Consider the following 17886-nt stretch of genomic DNA (forward strand, 5'->3'; position numbering starts at 1 on the left):
CATACATATATGTTTATAAAAGATGGTTTGAAAAATACACACTTTAAGCAATCTTTTCTAAAGCTTTGCCAATGGACAGACACCTCAGGTTTTTTCCGTCCTCAAAGCATTATAAAAGATGGCTTGAATTGTGTATGTTTCAAGCCATCTTTTATAAACATAGAAATATGTTACATATTTCTATATTTATAAAAGATGGCTTGAAAAGTACACAAACCATAGTAAGGTACGCATCCAAATATATAAACGCTTATATATTTGTTTACGCACCTTCCTATGGTTTGTACACCTTTCAGGCCGGGCCCACAGTGGAAGCCCCGCCCCCAAATGAGCACCCCCCCCCCTCAATTTCTTAACTGACTTAAAGCACTGGGTAGAACCGTATAGTAGATGCTCTGTATATGATTTTGACAACGAAGGGTGGCAATCAATGCCTCAAACAAGCACACCCCAAAGGCAATGCGGACAGCAAGAAATAGAGAAAGGACCAAGGGGCCGAGTCTCATAAAATGTGCTAGGAGTTACTCTGATTCATCCTTGACCTACACCTAGAGAAGCTTGATTCCGAAAGAAAGTACCACGAGAGACTCTGACTTACTCCTAACTTGCTCTTGACTTAGTAGGAGTAAGTTAAGGTGAAGCCAGAGTTCCTCACAGTAACTTTCTTGGGTGACTTGGCCTTGAAGACATGAAAAGAGGCAGGCTTGAATGGACTAGAACACTTGAATGTAAAACAGATGTGTAGTATGTGTTTGGGTGCATTGCAAGAGTGGGAGGAAGGCATCATGGCATGCGTAGCCTGGAGGTTTGAGTGTACCAGGTGTGACACTTGGTGAATACACAGGATGAAAGACCTAACTGAACGGATGTTCCCATATGACTATCCTGCATAACCTTTCTATATCTTACCCTGTACAAATAAAGCGGCCCTCTCTGCACTTAACTGGCTCCAGAGTGTTCCCGTTCCTCAATGCTGGCCCACCTGATGATCGCAGTATACTACAAGATGTCATTGCATATGGCCCACCTGATGAGCGCAGGATACTACAAGATGTCATTGCATATGGCCCACCTGATGAGCGCAGGATACTACAAGATGTCATTGCATATGGCCCACCTGATGATCGCAGGATACTACAAGATGTCATTGCATATGGCCCACCTGATGATCGCAGGATACTACAAGATGTCATTGCCACCTGATGAGCGCAGGATACTACAAGATGTCATTGCATATGGCCCACCTGATGATCGCAGGATACTACAAGATGTCATTGCATATGGCCCACCTGATGAGCGCAGGATACTACAAGATGTCATTGCATATGGCCCACCTGATGAGCGCAGGATACTACAAGATGTCATTGCACATGGCCCACCTGATGAGCGCAGGATACTACAAGATGTCATTGCACATGCTGGGGAAAGCAATTCCTAATTGTCCATGATGATTACTGAATACCCTCAGCGTCCACTGAAACACATAGCTGCGGCGCTGTCCAGATATATGATTTCTAATGCCATTTTTGAAAACTCTTACAGTGAACATGTGTTTGCTTAGACGGGATAGATCGAAAGAAACACAAGCATTACCAAAGTCCATAGTTCTATGTGGGCATTTGTAAAATCTCTCCCGGCATTCACACCATCCATCAGTTATTGCCTTCATGCGCCCAGGAAGAACCATCATTTGCCAGGTAGTGACATATCCATATTCTGATTCTCATATGCTAGTTACCAGTTAATGACATAAAAAGCCTAGGATTTCACACAACTTTAAGGTTTTGGCATGAATATGCCAGAGAGTCACATCGTTGCAAAGCATTGACATCGCAACCCAATTTTCTTCATCTTTGCCATCCAATTGGCAGGTACTGAAATCATCATTGTTTTGATAGGTGTAGTTAGTAGAGCAGTGTCCGGCTCCACGGTGCCCCGAAGGCATAGGTGTGCCAGAGTCGTCTATCTCCAGATAGTTAGGAACAGACAGGATCAGCTAAGCCTAGTTATGGAACAGCCGGATTCCATTATGCCCAGTTGGGACATCAAATGCATCAAGCCACGTTCAGTGTTTCTCACTTAACTCAGTAAGAACAGATACTATTATGCCCAGTTACAACAGCAGTCCCATATTCCAATATTCTTCGATAATATTGTAAGGCCACATGGCAATGTTCTTAGTTATCACATAAAAGCCAGCTATCATTATCTCCCGAAAGTGCTCGGATCCCCGATTGTGGTATGACGAATTAGCACCTCAAGGCCAGAGGTCATTCTGGCTCTATGTGCATGTGATGCTAGGGCATTGCATGCACAGTGCAGTTATGTGCAGTGCTATGGGCAGCGTGTGCGGAGCTTGTGATGGTGCGAGCATGTGCAGTGCTCTGAGTGATGTGTGTACAGTGCGTGTGCATGTACAGTGCTGAGGCAAAGATTGTGTGTCTGTGCACAGTGCTAGTGGCATAGTGTGTGTGTGTGTTTGTGTGTGTGTGTGCATGCGTGTAAGGACATGCTGTGTTCGGGTGGTGTGGGTGAGCAGTGTAGTTCTGGGAGCAGTGTGTGAAGTGCTAGAAGCAGCTCAATGCTGGGGATGATGTGTGGGTGTAGTGCTACTGATGTGTGCAGTGTTGGCAGTGTTTTGTGTTTGAGTGCAGAGCAGTGCTTGATGGAATGTGTGTGTGTGTGTGTGTATGCTGCAACTCCACTCTATTTTAGGATAAGTATCATAAATAATAATGTTCTCAACAAATTAAATATGTTTTTATGTTTGATGCTTCACAATAGAAAATCCTCCATTGTGTTAGTTTGGGAAAGCCTCCATTCCAACATGGCAGCTCTATTTGCTATATTCTTGAGCAACATTTGCAGGCGGTCTATCCCTCCTCATATCCACAGCTCCACTCTCTACACTCATATTCCAATTACGTCATCTACTAACCAGTTTATTTTGGAGTTTTGTAACTGACAACAGTCTCATGTGAGGCTGGGCTTCCCACATTTCCCCATGTCCATAAAGGGGCAGAAAGTGGTAGGGGTAATCCTGGAAAACTCCATCTCTTTATATGTAACCCTTCCTAAACCATTGCTAGTGACGCCACAATAAAAAGGGTGGATTATTTTCAAGCGGACAAGAATAAAAAAACAGGAGAGTATCTCAAGTTAGACATGTCAATAGTTTACTCTATGGTTGGAGTAAGTGATACTCCCTAAGGTTCAATGTGTTAATGACGAGGTAAATAAGTAATTTTACATGGAATCTAATGAAAACAATCCCAATGAAGACCCTTCCAAAGACAAAAAGTAAAAGTACAAGTATTATTGTACTTTTTTGTTCTAAGAAAAAAGGACATAGACATGTACTTCTTTAGAAAATGTGTTCTTGGTTTGTCAAGGGTTTAGTACTATTGGGGAAATCCCTTGGGCCCTACGCTCAGCGCAATTTAGCACCTCTTCTTTTGCACTTACCTAATCTCCCCTTTGAAGTTATGCCATCCAAACAGAGGTAACTCCCCTAAACCATCAAGTGCACTTCCAACACTCCATCTTACTCACCTGCTCCAGGTCGATGCACTGCCGGCAACAAATGGTTTTGTTTTGATGTATGTTATGTTTTTTAATAATTAGCACCCAGGGTGGGGAGCGCAGCCAATCAGGTTCTGCGGATCACAGGCTGAATCCTATAATCTCAGCTTGCGTTCCACGGAATCCACAGGCTGCCTTCCCCACTGCAGGCCTCCATCTCTCCCACGCCCGCTCTGCCCTCCTCCCGTATCTATTTTCTTTTTTTTTAAAGATACCAACCGTTTCTCGATCTCCACTTACCTGATGGCGGCAGCGTTGCTCACCACTGTAGCAGCTTCCCCTTTCCGGCTGCCATGACCATAGAAGAGGGGCTCTGTAAGGAGCCCTGCCTTCTAAACATGGTGGCCATTTTGGATCAGTATTTTCATTCATTGAATGGGACACATGTGGCGTCCTGTTCAATGAATGAAAATAGGTATTTTTCTAGCACCCTGGGTTACTAATTTGTTAACCCGGGCGTCCTAATGGCCTTAAACCCCCACCCCCCGTTCCAAGAGCTGGAACGGGAGGGTAATGGCCCAGAGCCCTCGTTAACCGCCCTCACTTCGGTCGGCCCTTTAACTTGGGCTCAGAGGTGTTGCGGGGGGGGCTAAGGGGGCTATAGCCCCTGGTCTTTTGGTTGTAGCCCCGGATAGAATCTCAGGAGCTACAGCCAAAAGACTAGCTAGCCCCCAGTCCCAACAGTTCTGACATCAGCGTAGCCCCAGGTCTTTTCCAGACCCAGCAACACCTTCCCCCCCGACCCCTCTCCTGATCCAGCACGTGAACAGGGAGTTTGGCCACATTATGAAGCCGCAGATTATTTTTGCTTTCTTAATTTTTAGCTTAGCTGTTTCGTGTAAAAGCTATTTCACCTCTTCATTTTTTGTGTGCTTCATTTTCTGGAGTTATTTTGACTTTGTTCTGATTCCTGCAGCTGTAGGATTTTCAATATATGCTATGAGCTGTTCAAGCCAATGATAAGAAATCATTTTGCAGACCAGTGCAAAAATAGTTCCGGCAACTGGCATTCTGCACCAAAGTTAATCGGTGCCAAACGTAAAAATGAATGAAGTCATGAAACCTCGGCAACTGTGCTTTTGGTTACATACTAATAAGCCTTTTCAATGTCATGGCATAAGCATGCATAGCAAAATCCCATGGAAGTTTGGCGGATGCACAACTACAGCACAAGGAAAGGGGACAACGCAGATCATGTGAATTAGGGGGATCTTGCCTCCCTCACGTACATAACCGTATCCACCAGGGCTCGCCTTAATGGCTAGGCGATGTGACCAGAGAATTTCTGCAAGGATTTCTATGAGTAACAGAAACATATTGATAGTCCCTAAACAACCATGGGCTCCTAGTGCAGGGGAGTCAGACAATCAGTTCCCTCAAAATGCTAGGCAGACAGTGACACCCTACGTTCAGAGGGAGCTGGGTGCCTCCTCACACTCATAAAGCTTGCATACTGGGTTGTAATGCAACATAAATAGCAGAAGGCTGTGTTTTGCATTAACATGTAATGAGAGTCGTGGAATCCGGGGCAGCCCTAGGAATTGTGGGGCTAAGTGTGGCAAATTAATCGCGTGGGACCCTTAATTTTCATATGATGACATCACAGGAAGTGACATCACTCCAACCTGACCTCGATAGGAGGAAACATGCGGGGATTGGAACCCGTGACCAGCACTTTACACATAGATTCAGCATTAGGTGCATTCACACAATAGCTATCGTTGCTGAATGCATACTGATTTATGGCATACTGAGTATAAAGGTAATTTCTTGTCGTCTTCCTGCCACATTATCCCAACATGCACAAATAGACATTTGTTTTTATGGTAGCCTATGTGCTATACAAGATTCAATAACATAGCATAACAGGGCATAGCAAAGAGTTTCACTCAATCTCCTGTGGCGCAGTACCAAGGAGAGCCCACCTCACTGGCAGCAAAATGGAAACAAAGTTAATGATGGCTCTGGTGAGCCGAGTACTCTATACTACAAGGGATTCCATTATTTGCCCAAGACCACACACTGTGGTTAAACAGTGGAGCTGGGATTTTAATACACTACAGTTCAGGCACCTGAACACAAGCCTTCTAAACTCCACTTGTTCCAAATATTTACATTTTGGATTCCAAGATCTACAATAATGTCTTATAAAGCAGCGCTCTCAAGTTTCCTATCACCATGCACGAGAAAGCCAGTGTCCTGTTAATGCCCGGAATTGTCTGACTTGTAGTTTTTTACCTAAATGTCAAATGGGTAAGAAAAAAACAGCACGTCACAGAATGGAAAGGCAAAAATCAGGACTGGATGACCTCACACATGGCCACAAAAAACTTGAGAAATCTGATAGTTTACTGTCAAAATACACATCTGCAAATGAAGGCAACCTAACAATATGTCCATTCTTAGAAAAATATGTTCAGTCAAAAGAATATTGCTTTAGCTTCATAATCCACACGCTGACCAGAAAACTAGAAGTCACGGAATGCAAAATAATACAAGCCTGAATAATGTTTTTTTTACAACACTACTTCTATTACTTTGAGGTTTACAGAAAACAGTTTAGTAAGGTCACTGAATACATATTACCTCTGTCCCAATCTTCCAGAGTTCTGTCTTGCATGGTGTTAAGAACATTTGTCAAATAATACAAAGCAGTATTTTTTTTTTGTATGTCAGTCACAGGCATCATGACTAACGTTTAAAAGGGAGCTTTCTCTCCTTTTTCTTATGTTTGGGCACTGATGGGACCCCCATGGCTAGGTAACAATTTCCGAGGGGTCTTTCAGATGGAAAGGTCCCACCCATCATTGCCAAATGTCTAAACGTATGAAAAGGAAAAAAACCACCCCGTACCGGACTAAGAACGTAGGAGTAATTGTGCTACTGGCATACCTTTAACGACCGGAAATAATTGCAGGTCATTAAAGGGCTCCCATGCACCCCATTCCAGGACCTTATGTGGATGGAGAAAATTGGGCATGGGCAAAGCTGCTCTTTGTTACAGTCAGTCTGTGTTTCTGCACCGCCCCCCTTGCCACAGTCAGGCCTAGCTGGCATCTGCAATGAAAGCCTGACTACAAGCAGCACAGAGCTGCAGCTAATAGGATAATGAACAGGAAACAGAGCTGCAGCAAATAGGCTAATGAACAGGAAACAGAGCTGCAGCGAATAGGCTAATGAACAGGAGACAGAGCTGTAGCTACTGGGCTAATGAACAGGAGACAGAGCTGCAGTTACTAGGCTAATGAACAGGAGTCAGAGCTACACCTACTGGGATAATGAACAGGAGACAGAGCTGCGGCTACTGGGCTAATGAAAAGGAGATAGAGCTGAAGCTACTAGGCTAATGAACAGGAGACAGAGCTGCGGCTATTGGGCTAATAAACAGGAGACAGAGTTGCAGCTACTAGGCTAATGAACAGGAGACAGAGCTGCGGCTACTGGGCTAATGAACAGGAGACAGAGTTGCAGCTACTAGGCTAATGAACAGGAAACAGAGCTGCAGCTACTGGGTTAATGAACAGGAGACAGAGCTGCAGCTACTAGGCTAATGAACAGGAGACAGAGCTGCCGCAAATAGGCTAATGAACAGGAAACAGAGCTGAAGCTACTAGGCTAATGAACAGGAGACAGAGCTGCAGTTACTAGGCTAATGAACAGGAGTTAGAGCTACACCTACTGGGATAATGAACAGGAGACAGAGCTGCGGCTACTGGGCTAATGAAAAGGAGACAGAGCTGCAGCTACTAGGCTAATGAACAGGAAACAGATCTGCAGCTACTGGGTTAATGAACAGGAGACAGAGCTGCGGCTACTGGGTTAATGAACAGGAGACAGAACTGCGGCTACTGGGTTAATGAACAGGAGACAGAACTGCGGGTACTGGGTTAATGAACAGGAGACAGAGCTGAAGCTACTAGGCTAATGAACAGGAGACAGAGCTACACCTACTGGGATAATGAACAGGAGACAGAGCTGCAGCTACTAGGCTAATGAACAGGAAACAGAGCTGCAGCTACTGGGTTAATGAACAGGAGACAGAGCTGCAGCTACTAGGCTAATGAACAGGAAACAGAGCTGAAGCTACTAGGCTAATGAACAGGAGACAGAGCTGCAGTTACTAGGCTAATGAAAAGGAGACAGAGCTGCAGTTACTAGGCTAATGAACAGGAGTCAGAGCTACACCTACTGGGATAATGAACAGGAGACAGAGCTTCGGCTACTGGGCTAATGAAAAGGAGACAGAGCTGCAGCTACTAGGCTAATGAACAGGAAACAGATCTGCAGCTACTGGGTTAATGAACAGGAGACAGAGCTGCGGCTACTGGGTTAATGAACAGGAGACAGAACTGCGGCTACTGGGTTAATGAACAGGAGACAGAACTGCGGGTACTGGGTTAATGAACAGGAGACAGAGCTGAAGCTACTAGGCTAATGAACAGGAGACAGAGCTACACCTACTGGGATAATGAACAGGAGACAGAGCTGCAGCTACTAGGCTAATGAACAGGAAACAGAGCTGCAGCTACTGGGTTAATGAACAGGAGACAGAGCTGCAGCTACTAGGCTAATGAACAGGAAACAGAGCTGAAGCTACTAGGCTAATGAACAGGAGACAGAGCTGCAGTTACTAGGCTAATGAAGAGGAGACAGAGCTGCAGTTACTAGGCTAATGAACAGGAGTCAGAGCTACACCTACTGGGATAATGAACAGGAGACAGAGCTTCGGCTACTGGGCTAATGAAAAGGAGACAGAGCTGCAGCTACTAGGCTAATGAACAGGAAACAGATCTGCAGCTACTGGGTTAATGAACAGGAGACAGAGCTGCGGCTACTGGGTTAATGAACAGGAGACAGAGCTGAAGCTACTAGGCTAATGAACAGCAGACAGAGCTACACCTACTGGGATGATGAACAGGAGACAGAGCTGCAGCTACTGGGCTAACGCACAGTAGCCAGGGCTGTAGCTACTGGGCTAATGAACAGGAGACAGAGCTGCAGCGAATAGGCTAATGAACAGGAAACAGAGCTGCAGCTACTAGGCTAATGAACAGGAGACAGAGCTGCGGCTAGTGGGTTAATGAACAGGAGACAGAGCTGCAGCGAATAGGCTAATGAACAGGAAACAGAGCTGCAGCGAATAGGCTAATGAACAGGAGACAGAGCTGTAGCTACTAGGCTAATGAACAGGAAACAGAGCTGCAGCTACTGGGTTAATGAACAGGAGACAGAGCTGCAGCTGCTGGGTTAATGAACAGGAGACAGAGCTGCAGCGAATAGGCTAATGAACAGGAGACAGAGCTGCGGCTACTGGGTTAATGAACAGGAGACAGAACTGCGGCTACTGGGCTAATGAACAGGAGACAGAGCTGCAGTTACTAGGCTAATGAACTGGAGTCAGAGCTACACCTACTGGGATAATGAACAGGAGACAGAGCTGCGGCTACTGGGCTAATGAACAGGAGACAGAGCTGCAGCGAATAGGCTAATGAACAGGAAACAGAGCTGAAGCTACTAGGCTAATGAACAGGAGACAGAGCTGCAGTTACTAGGCTAATGAACAGGAGACAGAGCTGCAGTTACTAGGCTAATGAACTGGAGTCAGAGCTACACCTACTGGGATAATGAACTGGAGACAGAGCTGCGGCTACTGGGCTAATGAAAAGGAGAGAGAGCTGCAGCTACTAGGCTAATGAACAGGAAACAGATCTGCAGCTACTGGGTTAATGAACAGGAGACAGAGCTGCGGCTACTGGGTTAATGAACAGGAGACAGAACTGCGGCTACTGGTTTAATGAACAGGAGACAGAACTGCGGCTACTGGGTTAATGAACAGGAGACAGAGCTGAAGCTACTAGGCTAATGAACAGGAGACAGAGCTGCGGCTACTGGGCTAATGAACAGGAGACAGAGCTGCAGCTACTAGGCTAATGAACAGGAGTCAGAGCTTCACCTACTGGGATAATGAACAGGAGACAGAGCTGCGGCTACTGGGCTAATGAAAAGGAGACAGAGCTGCAGCTATTAGGCTAATGAACAGGAAACATAGCTGCAGCTACTGGGTTAATGAACAGGAGACAGAGCTGCAGCTACTAGGCTAATGAACAGGAAACAGAGCTGAAGCTACTAGGCTAATGAACAGGAGACAGAGCTGCAGTTACTAGGCTAATGAACAGGAGACAGAGCTGCAGTTACTAGGCTAATGAACAGGAGTCAGAGCTACACATACAGAAGGAGACAAAGCTGCAGCTACTAGGCTAATGAACAGGAAACAGATCTGCAGCTACTGGGTTAATGAACAGGAGACAGAGCTGCGGCTACTGGGTTAATGAACAGGAGACAGAACTGCGGCTACTGGGTTAATGAACAGGAGACAGAACTGCGGCTACTGGGTTGATGAACAGGAGACAGAGCTGAAGCTACTAGGCTAATGAACAGGAGACAGAGCTACACCTACTGGGATAATGAACAGGAGACAGAGCTGCAGCTACTGGGCTAACGAACAGTAGACAGAGCTGTAGCTACTGGGCTAATGAACAGGAGACAGAGCTGCAGCGAATAGGCTAATGAACAGGAGACACGAGAGCTGGCTATTCTCAGAGGCTGACCATCTTTCCTCGCGGGAGGAAGAGTGTCACACTCTGCGAGGGGCGCCAAGAGCGCAAGGCCAAGTGCAGCTGCACTTGCTGCACTTGCCTGGCGGCGGCCCTGCGTAACATGATGCGCTGGCACCGGGTCGTATGGGTACGTGAAAAGAGCACTTTGAAATTCATTGTCATTGAGGTCGACCTAAAAAAAGGCCAATCTAAAGACTATATTGGGTACATGGGAAAGGGTAAACAAAAATAGTTTCGAGCACTGGGTATCAGAGAGAAAGCAGTGGGGAATGACGGAAGCACCCCATAAAGCAAACGAAACAAAACACAGGCATAATGCAATTTCACATGGAACCTCTGTAACTTCATGTGGAATGTGTGTATCATTGTAAAAATCAACATACAATGGCGCTGATGGCTGGCATGTGCTTTACAAGATAGTCTTAATATCATAATGGTACACTTTATGGAGCGCTTGCTAGCACATATACGTCATGCTGTGACCCAAAATAATGACGCTCACTGGGTCAGCCCCGTCAGTGTGAAAAACTGTGTCGGCCTTGTCCGGATTGAGGCTTGTGACTTGCAGGTTACACGCATCACTCAGAGCCTAGTCACTGACCTAGCGTTCTATGGATGAAATAATCAGGTCTTCAACATCACACTGCCTTTCATCACTCTGAGGCGGCAAAGGAGACTTATCCTCAGCTCTGCCATCTGAACCTTGAGACCCACCTGGTAGTAGGGACGGCTAGTACGGGGTGCAGTGCATTAATACGTCTTTGATCTCACCTCTTCCCTCAGTAGCTTTACCATTAAAGTGTTGGTTCAATCAGTATCTTAGAAAGGCAACTGAAGGACTGAGCGCCTAATGCAAAACGCATTGATAGCTGTACAAGACCTTAGACGCACAACTGCACCTGTGATATTTACATGACGGCCATTTTGCTGAGCTTTTTTCACATTTCTTTTCACACTGGGTTTTAGGTACATACCTCGCTCAATTAGCGAGAGGTCCAAGATTTTGATGTTCATCAGCATTCATCTCCCTTTTCGTGAAAACATGTTTTACAATTTTGCATGCAGTTATTCAGCTGTTCATTGTACACTTTATTAATGGGGCCATGCTCAAAGCTTGTGATAACCACCAAAAGACGGTTGGACACACGCACGCCATCCCCACTTTCTCCCCAACATGTTATTAGGGTTGGATTTTGGGCTACATTTATCTGGATCTGGGATCCGGCAAAAAATATCTCCTTGGATCTGGAGAACTCAATTTGAGTCTTTCAGTTGGTTAATTGGATTAAGGTGTTCAGACTTTAAATTGTAACAATGGCAAGATTGAAACCCAGGTCATTAGGATCAGGAGCAAAACATTTGGACACAAGAAGACTTGCATTTCTGATCTGGATGCCTGTGAAATTGCTTGTTAAGATTGCACCCTGCAGGAAATATTTAAATGCAGCTTTTTAGGTTTAAAAGGTGTGGACCTTTTTATACTTGACAAGCAACATTTTAGAAAACACAACTCTCTTGGGTTCTTTTCCAGGTGTTCATGATTAATCTTCTAGAGGCAAATGTTTGTTAGGGGCATGAGAACAATAGAACAACCCCCCAAATCTCCTGCCCAGTCACTGGTGGCATCCCACAGTAAATAGTTCCCATGTCCAATACTGCATGTTCCAAGATTGATTCCAAGTGGAACTGACTACTTGCCTTGCTCATGGAGCTTGATGCCTGCTTTGAACAACAGAAGGAGTGGGCATCTATGTTGCTTTGCATTGCAATCATCGTCATGCCATTGGCGGGATGATCTTTAGGTCTGACTTTTTGTGTCCGTGAGAAAAAAGGAATTGACAGAAAAAGAGGACCCTGTCAGACAGCTCTTGTTTGTTGCAAGCTTTTCACAGAGTTTGACTGATCAATAAACCTGCAGAGAATAATTTTAAAACTCAAAATGTAGCATCAGGAACATAGAAATATTGATACATATCATTGTGAATCAGCTGTATTTGAATCGCAATAGAAATGAGTCCTTTCACTATTCCGAAATTATGATTATTAGGCCATAAATGGGACTGCAATGATGGAACACAATGCTGTAGTGCTCTTGAACCAGCTATTTTGTGTTTTGCATATTCCCAAAAAGATATGGGTAGCGACATTGACTTACTCCTGAGTTACTCATCTGTTTGCAGGAGTAAACCAGGAGTCCGCGTTAATCCTGGTATCTTCTTTGTGAATCACATAGTCACACTGCAGGAGTAAGTGAAAAGTAATGTAGAGATACTACTGGTAACTTTGCACTTGCAGCAAAATGCCTGTGAGTCCAAGGTGCTGTACATAATGTTCTTCTACCAGAACTGCATAGTGCTCTTATTGTCAAATTCAAGTAATAAAAGGAGCTGGAGAGCACATCATCCAAGATAACCTGTCTTGGAGCAGACAGGTCAGTGGCGGGCACCCCGGATGGGGGTTCAAATGCATATGGGGTTTCCCATTGATCCCAAAACTCTGATTTATAAGAACCTTTGATGACACACGAACGCTTGATTCAGTTAGTGTTGGCCTTTATTACGTTTTTGTAATGTTTTTTTTTTTTGTCTGCATAGGTTGGATTAACATTGAAGAGTTTTGCCCTGATGAAGGATCACAAGGGTCCGAAATGCATTAGTCAAGAGGCATCTGCAAACTAATCGCACATAATAAAGTGATCAGACAATATTATTGCATTTGAGTATTTTGAATATTTTCAGAGGTGAACTAGAATCATCTGACTACACAACGCTCTAACCACTTAGTGGTCTTTAGGGTGTGCAGCCCTCACCGACGGCTAACCAGCATCAGGCATTTTCTCTTCACCCTTCCTTTAAAGCCAGTTATCTTACTTCTCAAGTGACCTCAGTCAGCTACAGGTCTTGTAGGGCAACACATGCAATGGTGATCCATGTTGTGTGTGCTTCAGGTCATCCACAAACTACATGCACGTTTTAACCATGTATCCACTTGCACCCTGACCTGAGTTACATGTCTAGCACAATATTAGCCTCTGATAACTTGACATTTACAAACATTATGATAATACAATGAAAACCTTGAGTCGCATGAATGAGACCTTTTGGAGTGCTCTTCTTGATTAGACTGCTCTGGACCTCAAGCCATCCCCTGATGGGCAACCAACCAGGACAGAGTAGGGTAGGGGTGCCCGTACACAAGTATTTGCAAAGCATTTGAAAACTTCATCTTACAGAAACGACGAGCAGATAGCTTATAGAGCCTGGCAATAGATTGTTAAGGTTTCCAGGAGCTACTGAGGAGCGGATCCTAATCTGAGCATCTAAAACTAGTCTAAATCCCGAGACTATGCCGCCAAGCGATGGCCGGCAGGCAACTTTCACATTCCCGGTTTAGGCAGGTTTAAGTAATCCGGAAGTAAGGACTGTTGGGCAAACAAAACTATAATATATTTCAGGGAGAGTGTCAGTAAATTCATGCAGCGAGTTCCATTTTCAGACAGGTACACTTTTAAGGCAATTAACACCAGGGGCCTGATTTACAAATCGTTTTCAAATAGTTTTTTCCCCAGGGGAAAAGCCTTTTGTAAATCAGGCCCTACATGTTAATTTATGGAGCTATCTATAGTTAGAATTGTAAAACATCCATAAACCTGACTTCCCTTAGCAATATTGACACAACATGCTCATTTTCTATTTCACACTTTCCGTGTAGCCTTTTAGATCATAACTACTTTTACGGCCGAGGCCCAATTCCTACAGCGAGTTACCTGTTTGCAGCCTACTTTTCAAGGGATAATGTGGCATGGCGGTCCCACTCCGCTGTGGTGTTTAAGCAGAAAGCACTGCGTCAGGGACAACATGAAGACTTGCATCAACTTCACAGTGTGGACAGCACAACCAACTGCCCTGTTATTGCGAAACAACGCATTTACGTCCCAACTTCTCATGTGACGGCTGTTGCAACTTGTGGTTGGTTGCTACAAGAAATAGGCGCCATTTTCCAAGGTACAATCCTAGAGATGCAAAATGTTGTACCCCAAATGCTAAACAGGACCTTGAATTCCAGCTTTATTGCCTGCTACAGAAATCTCTTTCTGTGATGTTCTTGTGCCTGATACATAGATGTCCTCCAATCCGGGATGCAACGCCTGAACTACAATGAAAGCATGTTGAGCACCCACCGGCCTAATCCCTTTGCCCAGTGTAGTGTATTTGGTTTAATGGCATGTGCAGAACATGTATAGGGAATAGACATATAAAGCAGCCCATTAAGATCTATATAGCAGGTATTAGCATAATTGACCTAAAAACATTTCACCTGAAACTTTTGATCCAATTTTTGTTGACCTTTTTTTCGGTCAAATCTAATTAAATATATATATGGTGGTGGGTAAGTGTATAGATTAGGTTGAGGGGAAGCAGGGGGTGGATGGGATGCAGGGGTCCCTCCCGCCCCACATTTTAGACCAAAATAAAGGTCAAATACATTTGATCAAATGTGATTCGGTCAAATGTTTTAGGTCAAGTAGACCCAAACCATATAGCACAGGTTGTTCTTTGTCATGTCCATACCACAAGGTATGCTTTTGATTCATGTTTCTATAACAGCGCCTATCCATGTGCGGTCAGGCGGAACACATAGAAACACCCTCATATGCTTGTGTGTTGCACGTGTGGTTAGATAAGTGTGCAAAGAAGCTGCAGATCACTTTGCAAAGATATGTATGAAATATTAAAATCTGCAAATACATGAGCCAGACCATCTAAGTATAAGGAATACCCACATGTGGTGTATATAAATATAGCCTTTTCATTTAAGTCCACTGAACTTTCCACCAACTGCTTTCTATGTCCATAATATTGTATCCTATTACTGTAGCCGCTTGTGTAGCGCGCCAGTGGTCCCAAGTTAGGTGACGGCTGCATAAACCCAACGCATACATACACACATACATACATACACAGATACATACATGCAGATACACACATTCAAGCATATAGATACCCACATACATACACACATGATGCATGACGGTATCTTGATTATGTCAAACATCAAACCTTGGCCTATGGATCCCATAAAGGGTGAATCTTTACCTTCTGTGCTTAACTCGCCTGATCCTGCAGCAGGCCCCGCTCCGGAGATCTTTTTTTGGCAATCGTCAGATGCGTATCTTGAACCCTCGCTTTGGTATCGGAGAGTTCACCAACTGCTGCTTGAATTTAAACTCTGCTTCTGATTGTGGGCAGCCAATCAGCACCCAGCTGTGTGGGGACGACGTCACTGGGCAGCCGGGGCACCCACGCTTCCTTTCCCCTTCGGAGGTGTATTTTACCTAAAATGCTTCTGTGGTTCCGAAATGACTAGACTTGTGTGTCCTTAATGAGGGCTCTGTCTCAGGCTTTATTTTCACTGCTAAAAGTATTCCCTTCCTATACATGTGGCAGTTAAACAATTATTTCCCACGCAGCAGGATTCTGCCGTGCCCCGGATGGTGGGCATAACATTTCCTGTCAAGACATATGTTTAGTTTATGCAGTCAAGGAAGATGGTGTGTAAACACGTCCCGACATTCAACCCTCTCATAAACCCAACCCCCTCATATTTGAGGTTTTTTGGATGTGGCAGCCTACCGAATACAGGCGGCCATAGGGAGCATAATAATGTATAACATTGCGCAAGCGCGAACTCTTATAGAAGAAGGATGTGAGGTCGCCCTCTTTAAGAATGATAGTTCCACTTTTTCCTGATTTACAAAACATCCGTTTTCCTTTTGCCTGCTTCGACTGTTCATCTCTGCTCGTACATCATGCCGGCTCCATCTGCAGCTGTTGCAATGGTGCTAGACCAGTTCCGGCCCCAGGTGTACCAGTGCCCATGTGCGAGATTTACATGAGACTGTCATGTAAAGTGTCACTCAATTGACTTTTTATTAGTGAGTGACAGAGGCACTGCACTGCGCCAAAGCCCACTCAAGAATCATGCCTTTGACTGACACTTAGGGCGCCCGTCAGCTCTCACAGTGTAAAGTGCCACTTTACACTCCGTGTGCTGGCGGCGCCCTTTATTTCCAGTACCCCTGTGCGACCGCATCACTTGATCGCCCCGTCTCTGTCACTCACTAATAGAAAGTCATTGACTGGCACTTATTTATTTATTTATTTATTTATTTATTTAAATTTATATAGCGCGCAATCAGCCCACGGGCATTGAGGCGCTGTTACTTGTGAGAGCTTAGTTACAGAGGTACAGGAATGGTAGCAGTTGTTGGTACATTATAAGTATTACAGACATAATACAATACTTACAGCTTATGCGATTGGTCATTACATTCCAGCTTATGCAGTGAGTCAAATGTATAGTATTCATGCTGATGCGAGGGACCTTATGTGAAGAGGATGGTTTTCATAGCTTAACGGAAGGCGATGAGGGAGGCCTCACCTAGGATAGTGGGAGGTAGGGCATTCCAGTGTGTGGGTGCAAGATATGGGCGACCCGTCAGCTCTCACAGTGTAAAGTGCCACTTTACACTGCGTGTGCTGGCGGCGCTCATTATTTTCAGCACCCCTGTGTGACCGCACCACTTGATCGCCCCTGTCTCTGTCACTCACTAATAGAAAGTCATTGATTGACACTTAGGGCGCCTGTCAGCTCTCACAAGGTAAAGTGCCACTTTACACTGCATGTGCTGGCGGCGCCCTTTATTTCTAGCACCCCTGTGCGACCGCACCACTTGATCGCCCCCGTTTCTGTCACTCACTAATAGAAAGTCATTGACTGACACTTAGGGCGCCCGTCAGCTCTCACAGTGTAAAGTGCCACTTTACACTGTGTGTTCTGGCGGCGCCCTTTATTTGCAGCACCCCTGTGTGACCGCACCACTTGATCACCCCCGTCTCTGTCACTCACTAATAGAAAGTCATTGATTGACACTTAGGGCGCCCATCAGCTCTCACAATGTAAAGTGCCACTTTACACTGTGTGTGGTGGCGGCGCCCTTTATTTCTAGCACCCCTGTGCGACCGCATGACTTGATTGCCCCCGCCTCTGTCACTCACTATTAGAAAGTCATTGATTGACACTTAGGGCGCCCGTCAGCTCTCACAGTGTAAAGTGCCACTTTACACTGCGTGTGCTGGCGGCGCCCTTTATTTTCAGCACCCCTGTGTGACCGCACCACTTGATCGCCCCCGTCTCTGTCACTCACTAATAGAAAGTCATTGACTGACACTTAGGGCGCCCGTCAGCTCTCACAATGTTAAGTGCCACTTTACACTGCATGTGCTGGCGGCGCCCTTTATTTTCAGCACCCCTGTGCGACCGCATGACTTGATCGCCCCCGCCTCTGTCACTCACTAATAGAAAGTCATTGACTGACACTTAGGACGCCCGTCAGCTCTCACAGTGTAAAGTGCCACTTTACACTGCGTGTGATGGCGGCGCCGTTTATTTGCAGCACCCATGTGTGACCGCACTACCTGATCGCCCCTTGAGCCGGCTCTGTGGTAGACCAACTTTGATCACATATCCTAGGCTGTGTGAATGCGAAGCAGCCCAGAAAAGTGGAGTCCTACGATCTTCCATGTAAGGGTGCTGCTGGCAACATTATTTTCAGAGCAAAACTCATGGCCCCCTTTCTGTCCTATCCTGATTGATGTAGCCTTTCAGTTCATTGCAGTAATCGCAT

At 45.3% G+C, this 17886-nt stretch overlaps 1 protein-coding gene across 1 annotated transcript in view; it reads right to left on the reverse strand.

Moving 5' to 3' along the window:
• Nucleotides 1-15404, reverse strand: part of LOC138515755 (dentin sialophosphoprotein-like) — a 41477-nt gene extending 26073 nt beyond the window's left edge. Inside the window, exon 1 of the mRNA XM_069630457.1 lies at nt 15296-15404. The gene's annotated coding sequence lies outside the window, so the exon portion shown is untranslated. The remainder of the gene's footprint in view (nt 1-15295) is intronic.
• Nucleotides 15405-17886: the final 2482 nt, after the last annotated feature.

Source organism: Ambystoma mexicanum, chromosome 6q (assembly GCF_040938575.1).
Source record: "Ambystoma mexicanum isolate Mex_15411 chromosome 6q, UKY_AmexF1_1, whole genome shotgun sequence".
Lineage (NCBI taxonomy): Eukaryota > Metazoa > Chordata > Amphibia > Caudata > Ambystomatidae > Ambystoma > Ambystoma mexicanum.